Source organism: Equus przewalskii, chromosome 8 (genome assembly GCF_037783145.1).
Source record: "Equus przewalskii isolate Varuska chromosome 8, EquPr2, whole genome shotgun sequence".
In the NCBI taxonomy this organism is placed as follows: domain Eukaryota; kingdom Metazoa; phylum Chordata; class Mammalia; order Perissodactyla; family Equidae; genus Equus; species Equus przewalskii.
The window spans coordinates 48066730-48080037 of record NC_091838.1 but is presented as its reverse complement, the minus strand read 5'-3'; positions in this window follow the sequence as shown (position 1 = coordinate 48080037).

Below are 13308 nucleotides of genomic sequence, written 5' to 3'. Positions count from 1 at the left end.
GCCGGAGTTCTGCGTATGTTGAAGAAGAATGTAGCACTATTCATTTTTAGCTGCATCTCTAATGAGAATAAAGACAAATGAATACAAAATATGTAATAAATACCCAAGAAAATCTACAGTGGCAATATTCTAAAACAAATATGAAGAGGGGCATGTGGATATAAAACTCTCCCTCGTCCCGTGGTCTCCTTCTCTCTAATACGGGAACATAAACACCTTTGTTTTTGTAAGAATTAGACATAGTTTGTGGATAATATTACCAGCACAATGTCTAGCTTGTGGTAGCATTAAATAACTAGTCATTACTGATATTTTTATTTTCATCATCATTTTAATCATCATTAGTATTTGAAAGCAGAGTCACAACCTCAAATGGTTTTGGGAGCCAGCCCAGGAATACAAATGAGGCAAGTGAGCTTTGTAGGGACTGTGGCAAACTGGAGCGTACACACCTTTCCCAGTGGAGCAGCCCCCATTCTGTTCCAGCAAGTCCATCATAGGAAAGTGCTCATCTCTTCATCATTATCGTCATTCTCATTCTTTTTTCAGGAAAAGCTGGAAATCTAGATTTTTATGTGAAATCTCCCAATTTTAAATATTGAGGTCTAAACAATTCATTTCTGTGGAGAGGACTAGGCCCACAAGCCTTGTACACTTTGCTTTAAAGAAACAGAATTGTCCCGAGCTAGAGGACCCAGCCCCCTCTTTGGGATCCTGTGGCTATCAGTCTTCCTTAGCATTTCCCTGAGTGTCCAAGTGTCCCCGAGTGACACACCACACACTGCTTCCTCTGGTGAGCTGGCCACTCCCGCAGGCTGGCGCAAGCAGGTTACTATGTGCAAGGCTCCCACTAGGGGTCCTTCCTGGCCCTATTGGCTCCAGGATAATCAGAAAGACCTTATCTAAAGCCCTCTCCTCCACGTTTTGGGCCCTTTCCTTAACCCCCCTCCCAGGACCTTCTAGGAGCACTGCTAAAAACAGTTATTCACACTAAAATGTTAATGACTTAACAGCTCACCCCTCACAATGGGTGTCTACATTTTCAAAGAGAACACTGCAAAAGGAGATAGAATTAGTCCCTAATGCAGGAGTTTTAGTGTTCTTGGCACTTCAGAGGAAAGTCTTCCTTAGCTTTTCAGATCACATCAGGGGAGCTAAACCAAACTCTGTCTCTGGAGGATGCTAGTCAAGCCCCAGCTTTTTCTGGGGCCTGGTTTAAAAGTCTTCAGGGAATGAGGAGGAAGAGATGCTATTAAGACCTGCTATTGAGCAGTCAGTTGACTTTTATTCAACATCTACTGTCAAATCAAGAATAGTTCAGTGTCAACCAGGTATTGGTGAAAAAAGTACACCAAAAAAGGTACACTAATCCAGAGAAGACAGCCATCACTATAGGTTGGTCTAGAATTATCAGTTATTATTTCTACACAAAAAAGAATTAGCAATTGTTTGCTGTAAGAACATTTCATTGGTTTTCTCCATTCACCCAAAGGATTTTTCCCTGGCTTCTAGAAGCAGGCCTTGCAATTTATGTGTGTGGTCACCAGGTGGTGGAAGTGTGCCACGACCGTGGAGTCTAACCAGGGGCAAGAGAAGCTGGGTTCACCTTGCATCAAATCACCTTAAAACCAGAGAGAACTCTGATATCCTTTCCTTTCAGCCATATTCAACCTGGAGTTCATCAAACGATGTTTGCCCTTCCAGCAATCCTGGCTAAAAAGGTCTATGCTGTAACCCAGAGCACGCTTGCCGAAAAATGTCACCCTTCTGTCCAGCTCTGAGAAAGTCATGAGTTTCTGTAGGTAGAAAGTGTAAAAGCCTCAGAACTCTGCTTTTTCAATCATCTCCTCTCTATCATCTGACACTTGATATTTTCCTTTCCCCGCCTTTTTACCACAGGGGAGCCCTTACCATCTCATTACGTTCCAGGGAAGGAACGTGCACTCTGCCTGGAGACTTTATTTATAGAGGTAGCAAACAGCTTGGAGAAACCTGCCCAGGCCAGAGGTGCTGGGGCCTCCTCCAGGGTGGCGGTGGAGACAGGACAGGCTGCCCATTTCCACTTGGCTTTCGCTGCTGTATCTGACAAGTGGACCAGTTTCTGCTTTTGGAGTCTTTTCTCACTGGGAACCACTCTACTTGGGCTTTCTGTATCCTTTGCTGATTTCCCATCCCCTCCCAGTACAATAGATTCTCATTATTCACGGTAGGCGTGTTCCATAGACTTGCCGCCAATGCTGAACCATTGCTCCTGGGGAAAGACAAGTTTAGGTTTCTGTGAGCCTCTGGTCACGACATTTTCATCAACTGATCCATCTATAACTTTGTTTTATGTGTGTTTCTGTTTAAAGATACCTTATTTAATATACTGATCTATTTCACATATTATATATTCTTTTATATATTGGTTTATACTATATTTAATATGTTGATTCACATGGAACTCATGCCCAACAGCACCATAACTCACGCCTGACAAAGCTCATCTAACACAAGTATCTTCTCTATAAGGCTCATCACAATCTTCTCACACTCAGGATCACCAGACAGCATTCAGCTCTGCACTTGGGGGCCATATAAACAGTGAAGTCACCAAGAGGAAGCACAAATATATGAAAAGGTGGCACTAAATAGACTGCAGATAGGACACATTTACAGTGTGGGAGCCAAGACAAAGAAGCAGAGGACTGCCTTGTGTGACCTCAGCCGGGAAGACGCATATTTTTCACTGACCTGCCCCATGTTTGGGAATGACGCCAAAAGTGCCACAAATATTAATTTTGGAGTTACAAATAAATTTTAGCAAGTAGGCAAATTTTCAAATACAGAATTGGTGAATAATGAGGATCAACTGTCCAAATGTTGGTCTGGGCCCTCTGCACTGTCCTCTCTCTCTCTTCTCGTGACAAGAGCTCTTCCACCCTCGCAGCATCAGCTCTCAGCTCCAGGCAGATTACTTTAGCACATTCGTCTAAAGCCCTGACCTCTCTCTCGACCAGCAGTTCTCAAAGTGTGAGATCCAGGATCTCTAAGGGGAGGGAGTCTGTAAGATGCTCCCTTTCACAACTCTGTGTCTGTGTGAATCTGGATTTTCTTCATATGCTTCAACGACAACAATTTGTCATAACAAGTTGAATGTAGAGGCAGAACTGAGAATCCAGCTGTCTTCTATTAAGCCAGACATTAAAGAGATTTGCAAAAATGTAAAGCAATCTCTAAGATTTTTGTTTGTTTTGGAAAATATGGTAATGTTATGTTAATATGTAATGGATTTGTTATTGTTACATTTAAACAAATTACTAAATATTTTATATGTTTCAGTTCTAATTTCTAATACAATACACATTGCTAGATAAAACCCACTTAATCAAAACTTCTTCAGGTCCTCAATAATTTTTAAGAGTGTAAAAGAGTCCTGAGATAAAAGTTTGAGAACCACTGCTCCAGACCTATAACCACTTTTTCAATAGTGTTCCTGATATTTCACTTGGCCATCCCATCAGCTCCTTAACTCAACTTGGCTAGCGCTATAGTCATCAGTCCCGCTCACCTTCAAGACGTTCCTCTTCCAGACATGTTTCTGGTATCATTCTCTCAGCCATCCTGGCTCAAAAAACTGCTCCTCTCTAACTTCTCCCCTCTGTGCATCTCTTGCACTTTTTACTCAGGAGTGTCTGCAGAATCCATCTCTTGTTTTCCATCCCCACTCCACCTACCTCTCATTTCACATCTCCACCATCCTGCCTCTGTACTCATCAAGCTATCCTGTCCTCTGCCAGCAAGCCAGTCATCAGCTTCAGCAAGGCCAGACCAGGCTCCTGCTCATACCCCAGCAACAGAGTCCATCACCTACAGGATCAAGTCCAGGGTTTTAGTTCTTCATATCTGAATGGCAGTGAAGCTTTCCAGCAGTGTCCTGCCATTCCTCTGACCTGACTTGCATTCTTCCTTCAAGGAGAGAAGGGTGATAGCAAAGGATGGTGGTGAGGGATGTAGGGTGCAGCTGGGAGGCGGGTTGCTTCGCTCCACAGAACTAAAAAATAGTTCTGTGTCCCTGTTTCAGTTCCACCAGGAGTCTGCCTGCCTTTACAGGTATAGCAAGTATGACTGTTTTCCACCCACAAACTAATCTAACGACAAGATTCACCTTCTCCTCTGCCTTCTCTCTAGGATTAGTTCTAAATCTCAGGGCTTGTGCAATAGTGTGATGTAGGTTGGGAAGGGCAAACTGTTGTTGGTTTTGGTTTGTCCTATGCTGGCCTCCACTGTGATGTGAGGGGGTGGGGATGGAAGGTGGAATCCCACTGCAGTCTCTAATCCTAACTCCCTGGGGAGGCCTCCTTCAGCCTTTGCTTCCAGAAAGGTTCTAGTGCTGCCAAGTGCACATAGATTGCTCCTCCCCTGGTAGCTAGTTACTGACAATTTTACTACCAATAATAATAGCTAATGTTTATTGTACTCTAACTGTGGGACAGTCTCTATACTGGAGGCTTTTTAAGGTTTATCTCATTTAATTATCACAAGAATCCTATGAGATGAGTGCTAATATTATCTCCACTTTACAGATGAGGCTCAGAGAACTTAAGTAATTTGCCTAAATTAACAGCTGAGTAGCAGAGCGGCACCTTACGCCCAGATCTGTTTGAGTCCAGCGTTCATGCTCTTGGCCACTCACTGTGAAACCCTTCCTCCCCTGGAAGGCACTGGAAACCTCCCTTCTCTCCACTTGGCTTAGAGGACTCTCATGTCCCAGTGCTGGTCAGGGGTTAAAATTAAGTAGTTGTATGTGCTCTGCTATACTTCAGTCAACTGTTTATTCCACCAGTCAGGATAGGGAGAGGAGCCAGACGCAGACCATGCCCTCCAGAAGCTCACACCAAGCTGTGCTCAGTGGTTTGCTCTGAATGCTTCAGAACTGCCAGAGCGGATGCTGTCTAAATGTTGAAAACAAAACCCACCACCATTGTTGCTTAAGGCCACCAGCCTGTCAGTTAGGCCCCGCTAAGAGCCTGGGAGAAGAGCTGTGTTGACTCTGACCTGAAGCCATTGAGGAGTCCCTGAGCCTTCCTCAGAGGCATTGCCCCCAGAGGGAACCTCAGTCAGGCCAAAGGTACAGAGAGGCAGAAATAGAGACTGGAAGAGGGAAGGAGGCAAGAGAGAAGGGGAGACACAGGCAGAGCGCTGGTCCCAGGCAAGACGCCTGACGTTGCTGATGAAAGCTCTCCACAGTGCTGTCTCACAAAGACTCGCTCTGTGCTAAAAATGTCATCCAGCTGGGAGTCCTGTCTCTCGCTCGTTTTTCGCCAACTTCATCCAAAGGTCACCTGTTGTCCAAGGGAGCCCAGGTGGAAAGTGAGGTGGGAGGGATTCCAGGAGGCTGATTTCATTCTGGTTTAGCTGGTTTCTAAGTAAATAAATAGGACTAGAGTTCCAACTAGTCTCCAAATGGCAGTGAAATGTACCCTGTTATCCCAAAGTGATAGCAGATTTTAGTATAAACAGGGTAGTTAGTTCCACATCTTCCAAAGGCAATGGTGATCAAGAGAAGCAAAGGTAGGTGCTCGAGTACCTGGAAGAGGGCTAGTGAAAGTGGACTTAAGAGACAACAATCTGGTGGCCAAGGCTTAAGGATCCACACTGATCTATGTGGCAGCAAAGACTCTTGGACAAAGCACAACAATGATGGAACAGAGGAAGTTCTCAGATAATTGCAAACCCTTGTATCACTCAGGGCTCTTAGGTTACAAACACAGAAATGAGCTCTGGATAACTGAGGACAAAAGGAAGTATACTGAAAGACTATGAGCAGCCCAGAGAATCACAGGAAAAGGCCTCAGCAGGGACAGAAAGTAGGGCAGCTCCAGAGATCCGGGGAGCAGGAAGTAATGGGCAGCCCTGTCCTTTGGGATGAACTTGTCTTGCCATTAGGGTTCCTTGTATCACATGGCTTGAGATCTAATTTCCATGGGGCAAGAGTCCCATTTGCTTACGTTGGATCATGTGCTCACCTTTGGTTGGGAATGGAGCACCTTGAGTGACAGCCCCACCGAGTCTGTATGCAATGGATTGGGGGCAGTGTCTTGATGGAAAATAGATGAAGACATGGATGTTGTGCAAGGGAAGTCCACATGTGTATTTACTCACCTGGGCTTTTCCTGGAGATGTACAGGTAGGCTCTCACTAGAGTGACTTTTATAGCAGGACTGCTCGTTAGAACTGAGATTGGAAATGTTAGAAACAGAAATAAAGTACTTCAGGAGGAAAGAAACGGGAGGCAATGTCACAAAGAGCCACCTGAAGGCTGAGGGATGTGTGTGAGGAGTTGAGGGCAAGTCATTTCTCTTCCTGTTCAGTACTCTTTGGAGTTTCTATGTACAATTTTGGAAAAATGCCCCAATTAGCTATGCCCAAGGGAAGACAGTAGTGCTAACCATAGATAAAAGAAAAACATAGAAGAAATAATGGAAAAAATGTGCAAAGCCAAACTTTGAGCCGAAGCATCAGAGCTAGCCTATGTCTAGGTGTCTAAAGAAAAAAGAAATAAATTTATTCAATCATACATAGTCCCTCTTTGTTCTTGTGCATATTTAAAAAAATACACAACTTCATATAACAAGAAAATAAAATTGAAGCTTCTAATACAGTGTTATTAAAAAAAGATAAGATCATATTAGAGATCAAATATTCAGAAAAATCATACACACACATACAAACTCTTGTGGTGAATTAACAAGTCAGGAAGAAAATGAATCACAGATATTCACAGAGAATGAGGGAGGCGGTGCGGTGCTAAGAGAGAGAGACCCACAGGCAAGTCTAGAAGACTAAAAGGGAACTGAAAACCATCCGAAATCAAGACCAAAGGTCTACAGTGCAACAGAGCCAAATATGCCCTTGAATAGAAAGCGGCTGAGGGGCCTCTCTCTCAATTCATCCACTCAACAAATAGGTACTGAACTCCAGCTATGTCCTGGACGCCACACCAGGTCTTGAGGAGATGTCACCGCTGACTCACGGAATCTATTTTTACTACCACTTTACCCTCCGTACTGAAATTCCTTAAAGACCAGTGACAAAGTTACGGCAATATAATGTTCACCGAGTTTTAAAATTTTTTTTCTGTAGCTGCTTGAATTCATCACTTGAAAAAAGAAACACAGAAGTTGGAAATACAGCATGGAACTTCAAATTTCATATCAGTTTTTAGATTTTTTTAATTAAAAAAACTCTTGACGCTTATCAATTCGTTTTATTATTCCTTCAAAAGCAAAGACAGAATCTGTATTTAAAAGGTCAAGTTTCTACCGTGTCAATAAAATGGTTTAAAAAATTATTTAGTATATTATCTACTCGGTTGGAAAAAAATCACAAAACATGAGGCAGGTTCAGAATTTGGAAAGATGTAGGCTAGTCTTGTGGTTGTTTTTGGAGAGAGAGAATGGGGTAAGTAATTTTCTGGATTTTGTCCAGGTCAGATCCAGTTCAAACTTCAAAGAGAGAACAATATTGTTATTTGAGTTCAGTTTCAATTCAAATTAAAATATCAGTTTCTTACTTTGGGTTTAGTTCAACTCCCTGCTGAGAGCTGAGAATGTCATTTAGTGGAAGAAAAGATGCCAGAGCAATTATTTTTTAATTTTAATTTTTTTTTTTATGAGGAAGATTGTCCCTAAGCTAACATCTGTGCCCCTCTTCCTCCATTTTGTATATGGGATGCCACCATAGCATGGCTGATGAGTGGTGCACTGGTCTTCACCTGGGATCCGAACCTGCAAACCCCCGGCCACCAAAACGGAGTGTGTGAACTTAACCACACAGGTCCGGCCCCAGAGCAATTATTTTTTAACTCATTTTGTTTTCCCCTACCCCACTGTAAACTGAGTATAGCTGATGGCTTTCAGATGCACAGAGCAGTGAAGCACTGTGGAGATCTTCCAGTCCACAGAGTTCCTGCGCCTGGGACGCATGTGGCCAGAGAGCCTTTGTGAGCTCATTCCCTACTCGAATGAGAGGCAGAAGGGATGCCAGGGTCTGACGGGACCCTTGTATGTGGGTGGGCCATGGGTGAGAAGGCTTAGGAAACAAGAGGTAGGCTATGGGAAAGCTGACACTTCACATCGAGAAGAAAGCTAGAGGTATGAAATGGACTCAGTTCTACACCGGAAGAAAGTTCAAGAGAGGCATGAAGATGCCTGCTTTCCACTCTTCATCCATTCCTAGAGACCCTGACAAGGAAACTCAGTGTCCAGAGGGAAAACTGACTAATGGGGAGAGCTGATGATACACAGAGGTGGCACAAAGAGGGCAGGCAGGGAAAACACCTGCTCTTGTCTCCTCGTTCCCCTGTCCCACGCGCTGTGTCCATCAGAGCCTTGCTGAGAGGGGGCTGGCCTGGCGCTGCTGCCTACCACTCACCCATCCCCGTGATTGTTTTTGCCATCAACACCCACACCCATCCCTGTCTCTACCCAGCCCTGGTCACCTGGCTTTCTTACAGAGGCAGCCCAAACACTGCTCAAAGTGACAACCATGTAAGCCCCTTCTCCATCCCATCTCCATCTTTCCAAAAGCAGTTTCAGAGACCTCGTGGGCAAGTCTTTGAGCAAAAATGGTAAAGGGATTTACAGTCTCGTACTAGATCCCATCATTAAATGTGTGTCCTGCTAAGCCTGAGTATTTGCTGTCCGTGCCCTGCTTATGATACTTTGAGGGAGTAAAAAGACAAGGAAAACTATTGCTCAGGTATTGGAAGTCAATGAGATGATGTACAGAAAAGTGCCTTAATAAAGCAAAAATCACTGTAGAGATACAAGGCCACATTAAACGTTCTAGGCTTGTTTCTGTCTTCCAACATGCTGGAATTATAAATATTAATAACATATATCATATGGTTTTGTTTTTAAACTACTCTATCTTTTAATAATAGTTCTAATTACACTATTACTATTACTACGAGTACTCATCACATTCATTGTCAGGCACTCTGCCTACCACTTTACACACATCATTTCAATGAGTCCTCCCAAGAATCCTATGAAGTCACTTTCCCCATTTACTGCAAGGGACCTGAGAGGCTCAATACTTACATAATAGTCCTTTCTTTTACCTGTTGGTTTATTTTTTATTTTACTTTTTATTTTATTGTTATTTTTTTTGGTTAGGAAGGTTAGCCTCAAACTAATATCTGTTGCCAATCTTCCTCTTTTTTCCTGAGGAAGATTGTCACTGAGCTAACATCTGTGGCAATATTCCTCTATTTTATGTGGGATGCCGTCACGGCACAGCTTGATGAGTGGTGCATAGGTCTGTACCCGGGACCAGAAACTGTGAATCTGAGGCCACCAAGGTGGACTGCGCAAACTTAGCCACTACGCCATCAGGCTGGCCCCCCATTGATTTAAAACGCCACCTTTATCATAAAGTGAATTGCCATATATACATGACATATATTTGTAACTCTCTATTCTGCTCCGCTGATGTGTTCAACTATTTTTGCCTCAGTACCAAACCCTCTTATTATGGCTTTATTTATTGTGTATTTTCCTATTGGATATCATTACCCTTTTTTTTTGTTCAAAAACATCTTGTTTTTTTAAGACAGATTTTCCCCATGTGAAGCCTATATTTTAATTTTATTTAGTTTATTGTCTAGGGAATAAACACGCAGGGTACTGTATACAAAAGACACAGGAGGGTAAACAGTGAGTAAATAAGTCTCTCTCCCCTCTGTCTTATCAATCAGTTCTCCCTCAAGAGGCAACTGCTCCTACCAGTTTCTTGCCCTTCTAGAAACAGATCATACATATGGACCTTAAAATAAGTTTATCAACTTCTACCAAAAAATTCAAGTAATATTTTGATTAGGATTTAATTGAATTTATAGATGAATTTGAGGGAAAATTGACATCTAGACAATAACAAATCTCAGTCAGCAGCTAGAATGTCTTTCCATTCTTTTGGTCTTGATGTCCTTTAATAAACTTTTATGATTTTATTCGTTTCTTGCATATTTCTGACAATATTTGGATTTTAGTAATTTTGTGTGTTTGGCAATAATGAATGGAATTCTGGTGGGTTGATTTTGTATCTTTCTTATTAGTCTAATAATTTCTCTTTTAACTTTCATTTTTCTATCAAGACAATGATATTGTTTACAAATAGAGATAGTTGAATGCTTCCTTTCAACCTTTATACCACTTTTCTTGTACCAATTTTATTGATTCGGTAAGACTTTTAGTAGATTTCAGTGAATAGTAGCAGAGATAGAAGATAATACCATCTTGTCCCTGTCTTTGTGGGGATGCTACTTTTACACCACTAACTATCATGTTTCTGAGTGTTCCCAGGAGCTAAATTTCCATCTATTTCATCTACTAAGAGGTTTTAATAGCAACAGGTGTTGAATTCAGTCAAAACCTTCTTCAACATCAACTGAAATATGGAAATGGTTTTCCTCCTTTAATCTATTAACATACTAAATTATATTAACAGAGTTCCTGATGTTGAACCACTTTCACATCCTTAACATTGAGCTTATTTGGTCATAATGCACTATTTAAAAGAATATTTTATTTAGTATTTTTGCATCTATGTTCATAAATGAGATGAGGACCTTCATTTTGAAGTTCCTTGACTGACAGGCTAAGGAGTCAGGATTTCTTTGCTAAGGAAGGCTGGAAAACAGTAAAGGTTTGATTAACATTTTTACCACCTTTGAAAATCTTATCGTGGCCAGTCCAGTGATAAGAATTTATGTTTGGTTAATTGTCTGGGTCTCTTCTCTGCTCTCTGTTGCTGAGTGTCTCTGACTTTGTCTTATTCCAGATGGTGTTGTTTAGAGACTATTGCGATGACTTGTCTGAAAACTCTGCTTTTCTCTTTATATTGGAAAGGATGCGTTCTATATTGACTTGTAAACATTTTAATTGGAAAGCAATCTATTTCAGGCTACTATTGTTTTTTTCATGCTTTCAAGCCATGTGTTTCTGCACAACAGTGGCTTGCCAAGGAGTGTAGAACTATGTGAATAACAACTCTGCTGGGAAAGAAGATGATTCCCAAAGGCCCCTTCAACGGACTGTTACAGGAGTAGGACACCGCAGATGAGCGTGGGCAGGGTGACCATATGTGCCAGTTTTTCCAGAAATGTCCAAATTTCTAGATATCCAATTCCACTGAAAACCACATGTCAGAAAGCATGTCCTTTTTGCCCCCTGAAAATAAGGTAACTATAGCCAGAGGAAGAGCAGCTAAAATTCATCAAGTGTGCCAGAAGCCTAAGCTATGCCAAAGAATTAAAATTTTTAAAAAGCCTTCATGGGAAACACGTTGGTTGACCCTCATGGACTTCTGCAAATAACCCTTCAGTAGCCATAGTGTCAGAAGTCACACAGTGTCTTTAAGGTGACACTAGGCAAGGTGGTGGAGGCAGCAGCAGATGTTCCTGACTCCTGGACTTCAGGTTTTAGTTCTGCTTGGGAATGGTTCTCGATATCTGTTGTGGACTGCTAGTTGTCCTTCTGTCCATTCTCCCCTTCTCTCCACAATAACAGGGTTTAGCTGACTACATGATGCCCAAGCAAAGGCTACATTTCCTAGTCTCTCTTGCAGCTAAGAGGCCGCTAGCCTGTGAGCAGAAGTGACGTGTGCTACTTCCAGGCCTTTCCCTTAAAACATTCACGTATACACTCTCCATCGTACATTTTCTACTTCCCTAGAAGTAGAAGTCAGAGGTGGAAAAGAAAGACCACAGATTACACATTGTCCCTCACCCTTCTGTCTTACAGGTACTAAGTTATGTATCTCTTCAGGGCCTGCCACAATAGGGAACAGTCATGCTTTGGCAGGTGGGGGACAAGAGGCCAAGCATTTTAACCACCTCATATGTGTAGGGACATGCCCACTGTGTGCATCTTGGTGGAGGGCAGGCCTCACTTCCCGCTGAGGAAGCCCTAAAGGCCTGTTACTCACACGTGAGAGAGAGAGCGAAGCTTCACCCTCAGGTGCCCCTGCTGGCTCTGAAGTAGGAGACCTGGAGAAACAGGGGTAGTTTGACATCAGTTAGAGGGATGAATAATAATTGTGCAGTAGTTAAACATGTATTAATTCAAAGTACAAAGACAGACTGAGAAATTAAGTAGCATTGTATAGCAAATATAATCAGACATAATGAAGTAAAGCTAAGTGGGAAAAAACCTAAATTATAAACACAAGGGAAAATTCTAATATCAAGCTAACTAGATTATTACAAAACATATTAAGAATTCCAGCAGAGCTCTGGCTTCTCGGCAAGGCAGATTAAACAACACATTTTTAACTTTAATTATAGCAAAGAAACCTAAATGTTGGTTAAAGCTTAAAGGGTAGACTCCCTGGGTTGGCACGTTAGCAAAACCTCCAAGGAGAAATTACATTCAGAGGCACAAGCTGAAAAATACAAATAAATGAAATACACTTACAAATCAATGAAACAAATGAAATTTCAAAAAATAAATGGTCTTTTCAACAAATGATGCTAGAACGCCAGACATCCACACGTAAAAAAATGAATCTAGACACAGACTTTACACCCTTCACAAAAATTAATTCAAAATGGATCATAGACCTAAACGTAGAATGCAAAATTATAACACTCCTAGAAGATAGCATGGGAGAAAACCTAGATAATTTTGGTTATGGTGATGTCTTTTTAGATACAGCACCAAAGGCATGATCCATGAAAGAAATAATTGATAAGCTGGACTTCATTAAAATTAAAAATTTGTGTTCTACAAAAGACGCTGACCAGAGAATGAGACGACAAGCCACAGACTGGGAGAAAATATTTGCAAAAGAATATCTGATAAAGGACTGTTACCAAAATACACAAAGATTTTTTAAAACTCAACAATAAGAAAACAAACAATGTGATTAAAAAGTAGACCAAAAACCTCACCAAAGAAATATACAGACAGCAAACAAGCGTATGAAAAGATACTCCACATTACATGTCATCAGGGAAATAAAAATTAAAACAATGAGATGCCACTACGTCCTTATCAGAAGGGCAAAAATCCGGAGCACTGACAACAACAAATGCTGGCGAGGATATACAGCTCTCATTCATCGCTGGTGGGATGCAAAATGGTACAGCCACTTTGGAAGACAGTTTGGTGATTTCTTACAAAGTTACATGTACTCTTACTATATGAGCCAGCAATCATATTCCTTGTATTTACTCAAAGGAGTTGAAAACGTACGTCCACGTAAAAACCCGAACATGATGTTGGCAGCAGCTTTATTCATAATTGCCAAAACTTGCAACTAAGA